This window comes from Adiantum capillus-veneris, chromosome 14 (assembly GCF_014529385.1).
Source record: "Adiantum capillus-veneris isolate H3 chromosome 14, ASM1452938v2, whole genome shotgun sequence".
Taxonomy (NCBI): Eukaryota; Viridiplantae; Streptophyta; class Polypodiopsida; order Polypodiales; family Pteridaceae; genus Adiantum; species Adiantum capillus-veneris.
Genome location: NC_140944.1, coordinates 17,429,451 through 17,436,176, shown reverse-complemented (window position 1 = coordinate 17,436,176; position 6,726 = coordinate 17,429,451). Strand labels below are relative to the sequence as shown.

Genomic DNA, 6,726 nt, shown 5'->3' with positions numbered 1-6,726 from the left:
ATCCTTCTTTTCACCTCATCATGTGATGTAGGAAGGATATTGCTTGTCGGCAAGAACTTCTGAGAGAGTAGTCTGCAAGTTGAACAAAAACTATGATCAATAAAAATCACAAAAGTACATACTTCAATAGTGCTGAAGTAGATATATTACTCCATCCAAAACGATTCTTAAGATTAAGTATAAGTAAGCTTGCACTTAGTCGTGTTAGCTGGCTTCCTGTGTAGATATGCTTTAGAGCTTCTTCTCGAAGATATTTCTCATTTTTATGAATATTTGTACTATCATTTTGATACCAATCCTCAATAAAATCAGCCATGCCATCGTCATTATCAAAGATATCAGCCCATCCATTAAAATCCTTTGAATATTGTTCTTTAAGTCTTGCATACGTGTGAGGATCACTTCTGCATAGGATCCTCATGCACTCTATAGACATGTGAGATACGTCATGTGGATTTTGGTTTGCGACATTATCAATGTCATAATCCGGAATCTGCATAGGCAAATAAGATTGTATCATTAGCATGTTTAGACAGGCACACACATATAAGTAGCACTTTTCCTTATAATTGAAATTGCACTTTGTTACACATGTACAAACATTAAAATAACAGACAAGACGATCATCACAATAAATCCGAGATAAAAGAAACAAGATGTAAATTAAAGTGTAAAATTAGGATATAAGAGTCCAAAATAACATTAATAATTTGTATACAATGAAGTTTTTAATCATAATTCGTTAAGGGTGCTCGCGGAGGTCTACGCCATCCATAGTTTACTAACAATTCATCACCAGCCAGTAATGGTCTGATAGCATTGACAACAATATATCGTGGTACAACCCTACTCATATGTCCTGGTTCATGACTATTCTCACCCTCCACAAATGTGCAATTGGTTCTTGCACTCATCCCTCGACTACTGTTGATTAAACCTGCTATGTTTCCTTGAGAGTAAGGTCTTCCATCAACATAGAGTCTTTGTCCTTCTGCATGTATAATCCCTCTATCAGAAAGAGAGGCTGCATTGAGACATAAACCATATGTGCTCATGCTCTGGATGTAACGAGCAAGCCGATGCCATGGACCCCATCCATATATAGGTCAACAAAAAGACATAAGGGTGACCTCTGAATGAGGGGGAACATGCAAATCCTGTGCAATAAAGAGACCTCGTCCTGCTCCACTGATGGTGGACGGAGCAATCATGTAGCGATTGCCCCAAAAGCTAAAAACAACTCCATCTAAAGGAAGTGATCCTCCCTGCCATCCTCCGTATCGCCTTCGATCGTACGTCTGTACTAGAGCTTGCAATGAGTAGGCAAGAGGTGATCTCCACTCGTCTCAGCGTCCAAATCAAGAGGTAGAGGCTGCCGAGAAACCTCGAGCTGCAACTGATAAATGACTTATCCGTGTCGTGTGCGAGGGACATGCGCACCACTAATAGTGAAGTCATCCTCCTCATCAGGTGAAGGAACCTACATATATAATAGGTTCTATTACATATCAATTTTTTGTTAATAAAATTTCAATATGAAAATAAGAGAGATCAGTCACATACCATAGGTCGATGTCGCTCCTCAGGAGGTGGTGCTCGCTCAAAAGTACCATAAGTCATTTGATGTGAAAAACACTCCCGTCTAGGTCTCCGATATGTGCCACAACAACGAGTGCACAAACATATAATAGACTCTTCGTAGTACAAATCATCATAAACGGGTTCATTTGCATCCCGATCACGAGTAGTTGGGGGTGGCGGTGTACCCTCTGACCGATCCGAATCTAATTTGCATTTAACATAAAAACAAGAGACATTTATCAAATGAACAAAATAAGAACTCAATAAAAGTAACATAATGTTGAAATCTAACAAGTCTTACAGTATACTCTAATGCTTATTCTAATGAAAAAATAAGCAGACGCTACTGTTTGGTGGAGACAAACAAGAGAAAGGCGTCTATTTGCATGGAGACATGCAGAACTACCGCAAGGAGATGAGCTTACGTATCACTTTTCCTTAGTAGAAGGTGTGTGTTTTTGCCAACATATACTAGAATTATTAGAAACTTATCTATTATACGATTCTCTAATGTATGTTATTTTATATAATCAAATCTACATAGGAGGCAGCACGAAAGAGAGTGGCTAGTGGTCACACATCTAGACTAGGCCAGATGGGACGAAACGGATTCGTGGCCACATTTGTGAGTATAGACCCTTCAAATTTGAACTTTCAAAGCTAATATTAGCGAATGAATTTTACAACAAGTCTTTGGTTATGTCTTATTGCAGACCAAAGACTATGGTTGTCCACCTACGATGCAGGAGATAGAGTACGCTACGTACTACGGCTACCGGGCTTTGTGCACGACACTTTCTGACAGGCCAGATCCACTTGTGAGTATGATTGTTTATTTTGTACTTTGTTTTCATGCACATTGTAATATGTTGCTATTTGATTTCACTACTAATACAGGAGCAACATGGCGAGGCCGATCCAGCAGAGGTGGCTCGACAGGAGGCAGAGGAGCGACGCCGAGAGGCTGAGAGGAGCGGCGATCCGGTCAGTGATGACAGACCTAGGGACGTGGTTTGAGATATCCATAGTCGTAGTGCCACGGGTGATGCTGATGGAGATGACATTGTTGGTCACCACACGGATGCTAGTGATTGTTCTGGTAGTGAGCACGGCTCATATAGTGATAGAGACTAGGGATTTGTTTGTTGTATATTTGAGGATGGAGATGAGACTTGTTTTCTATATGTGGCTGATGAGAGTAGATATTTGTTTTATATATGCACTGATGAGACACGTTCTGTATATGTGCTGATGAGACTCGTTTTGTATATGAGCTGATGGAGATGAGACACTTGTTCTATATGTAAAAACCACGAGAGTGGATATTTTTTTGGATCCCTAACTAAATTAAATCTTGTTGCTTGAACCCAATCTTGATTTTTTTGTCGTGCAAAATCTCTTGAAAATTTTAAGTCCTATACAAGCACATTGAAACCAAGGTTCTAGGTGCCCCAACTGTGTCCATACCATGTCTTTTAACAATTCTAGTTGATCTACGTGCAAAGTTTGAGGATTTTAATGTGTTGTCTCAAAATGTCAATATCAAACTTTTGTCATTATTTTCTACAAGGTCTATTCATTTTTATTTTAGCTTGTAAAGTCAATGTTTTGAAAACATCAACCGGTAGTCTTACAAGGGTCCACTTGATGAGTGTAATTCTTGACCATGATAGCTTCCAAAATGCAAGATTATATTTTTAAAAGATCTCCTAGTTGATATGTTTGATCACATTAAGAGGGTTTTTTTAAATGCATTGTCTAATGCAAGTAGCATTTAATATAATTTTTTCAAAAAGGGACACCTAAGTGTCCTGTTTTGGTACCAAACTAGTGTTGAAACGTAGTTTATTTGTTTTTACATTAAGAAAAACAAAATGTGGCTGGTCGATGAGTCATTTTTCAAGTTTACAAATATTTTTCTATGTCACACTCTAATATTAACAAGCTTTTGATTTCCATAGCTTCTGCACAGATATGAGAATATACGATACTTATCAGATTCTATGTATCATGTACAAAGTCGGGTACCAAGTACAAAGTACCAAAGTATCGGGTCTGAACTATGAGGTATCAAATTCTACATACCAAATCAGAATATATGCTACGTACCAAGTACCAGATATCAGAACATACGTGGCTTATCAAATTCTACGTACCATGTACCAAACCACAAAGTACCAAGTACCAAATCTAACACTAAAATGTTTTCTTTTGTTTTTTGTTAATTTATTGATCCATGTACTTCAAAAGTGCACCAAAAATTAGCACCGTAGTTTATTCGTTTTTACATTGGGAAAACAAAACGTGGCTGGTCGATGGGTCATTTTTTAAGTTTACGAATATTTTTCTATGTCACACTCTAATATTAACAAGCTTTTGATTTCCATAGTTTCTGCAGAGATTTGAGAAAATACGATACTTATCAGATTCTATGTATCACATACAAAGTCGAGTACTAAGTACAAAGTACCAAAGTATCGAGTTTGAACTATCAGGTATCAAATTATACGTACCAAATCAAAATACATATTACGTACCAAGTACCAGGAGTCAGAACATACGTGGCGCATCAAATTCTATGTACCATGTACCAAACCACCAAGTACCAAGTACTAAATCTAACACTAAAAAGTTTTCTTTGTTTTTTTGTTAATTTATTGATCAATGCACCGTGTGGCCAAGGGATACAACTCGCTGAGAGCTCACAACCTTCGTCGATTGGCGAGCTCCATAGTATGCAAACGTGCCCATCCGCGAGGGGGGTGCTTCTGCAAGCCCTAATAGATGTCCATCTTTTTTAAGTCCAGAAGCGTTGTTTTTATGGTATGATCTATTTTTAACATGCTTATGATTCTCTAGTTTCTTCATAAGTGTTGGATTCTACGCTACGCATTCTAATATCCAAATCTAGTCGAGCATCAAATAACAAAGCAACAAGAGTGGGATATGTGTGTTTACCAGAATTCATCCTTGCCGTTGAAGTAGTTATCTGAAATTCTTGCGCACTGATTCAATCAACTTTCGCAAATAATAAAAACTCCGTAAGCAATCACGAACGCAAGAAAGCGAGCGTGTGTATGTATGTGTATGTCAAAGAGAGAGAGAGAGAGAGAGAGAGAGAGAGAGAGAGAGAGAGAGAGAGAGAGAGAGAGAGAGAGAGAGAGAGAGAGAGAGAGAGAGCACTACTAGCTAAACAAGAAGAGACAGAGAGAGAGAGAGAGATAGAGAGAGCACTACTAGCTAAACAAGAAGAGACAGAGACAGAGAGAGAGATAGAGAGAGCACTACTAGCTAAACAAACAAAAAAAGAGAGAGAGAAAGCTGGAGATAGATAGAGAGCAGGCTAAGATAGCAGCGCGAGCTGTTACAAGCTCGCGGCTATAAAAAATGGTCATTTTTTTCTTAATGTTCCTGAACTGCTGCTTGCAACGCACATTTTTTAACAAAAAATGAGACGTCCCATAAGAGACGATGCGTCAATGCTACAAGCGTGGCATAAGCATCAATAATCGATGCTTTATTCGATGCTACAAGCGTGGCATAAGCATCAAAAGGCGATGCCAATAGCGATGCTACATGCCACTGCTACAACCGATGCATAAGCGACGATAAGTCGATGCAAAAAGCCATGCTATGGTCGTGGCATATGCGACTTACAGTAGCGACGTCTCTAGCGACGCATCTGAATCTTGCTTAAGCGACGTTTATCCGTCGCTACAACCGTCGCTAACCACCCCCTTGGCTAGTAGTGATGGTTACGCTTTTAAGTTATGGTTATGGTTCGTTATGGTCATTGGCCTTAAATCTCATGTGAGATCCTACATGGATAGCATGTAGGAGGCGTATACATGATATTTTTTTTTCAAAAGTTTATGTAAAAATGATGGGAACTCTGCCGAAAATTTTGCGGGAGCACGGTTGATTTTGGTGCTGCTCACTTTCTTGGGCAGAGGGCAGGAACTCTGGGTGTGGTGGCTGTGTCCATCTTTTCACTGGGCACAGGCCAGGTTACCTGCCCTCTGTCCAAGAATTTTTTTTCTGTTATGGTCGTCCATATCTGCGTCGCTATCTGCGTCTATAACTGCGTCCATATCTGCGTCGCAAATAAAGCCTTTCCACGCAGATATCGACGCAAATAGTGACAGTTTCACAGGGACGTAGATATCGACGCGGGGCGTTGATATCTGCGTCGATGACACCTTTTCTTGTTGTAGTGTCTCTCTCTCTCTCTCTCTCTCTCTCTCTCTCTCTATTTTTTTGTCAAGAATGAAATTTTATGTTAATCAAGTGGCTCTAATTAATTTAATGATAAGATATCTTGCAATTTTAATACAAAATTTTAATGAAAAATAACAAATTTATGCTTGGTAATTTTTTAAGAAAATGAAAAAAAAACACTCAAATTTGTAGATTTTGTCTCTAAATCATTCCGTGATAATGTTAGAGTCGATAATGGAGATTATAATTTCTCTCCCTCTTTCAATTGGGTATCATGTCAGTCTTGAAAGTGTGCAAAGGCAAAGTAAGAGAGCTTGTGAAGATAATTCCTCACAAGGTGGTCAATGTTGAGCCCAACTTGTAAAGGCTCGGAACTCCATTGACACAAATACGGAGCTCCTACCTGATGGCAACATATAGCTTGAAGAAACTAACATGACATGCTACCATCTTGTAAAATGTGGACGAACTTGACTCTATCATGATGAAAGTTGAAAAATGTGAGCTCTGGCCAAAGGGGTACCTGAGCAAATAGCACCAGGAATACATTCAAGGTGAGGACGCCTTGTTGAAGGATGGGCTATCTGGTCCAACACAAAGTAATCCATTTCCCCGCTTAGATGGTGTTGGTAGAAGACGAGGGGGTTCACTTGTAAAACAATCTAGTTTATGTTTTGCTTTAACGAGACGAAGCAGCTGCCTCAATTTGTGAGGTCAAATTGAGAACATGATGGATGTCATGGGGATCGCTCTTGTGGACATATGGAAATCCCAAGAAAGTAGTGCCCATGCTGCGGCAAAGATGTCGGCCATATTTGTCATTATTATTCTATTTTTTTGAAATTTTCAATCGTGTTCTTTACTTTTTGCCACCGAAAATCATAGAGAAATAGCCAACTTTGAATGTTTTATCACCAAAGCAGGATC

The 6,726-nt window shown here is 39.1% G+C and overlaps 2 pseudogenes; one reads left to right on the top strand and one right to left on the bottom strand.

The window, feature by feature from the left end:
- Positions 1–728: 728 nt before the first annotated feature.
- On the bottom strand, positions 729–1,211 carry LOC147441987 (uncharacterized; annotated as a pseudogene).
- Positions 1,212–1,975: 764 nt separating this feature from the next.
- On the top strand, positions 1,976–2,715 carry LOC147441986 (uncharacterized; annotated as a pseudogene).
- Positions 2,716–6,726: the final 4,011 nt, after the last annotated feature.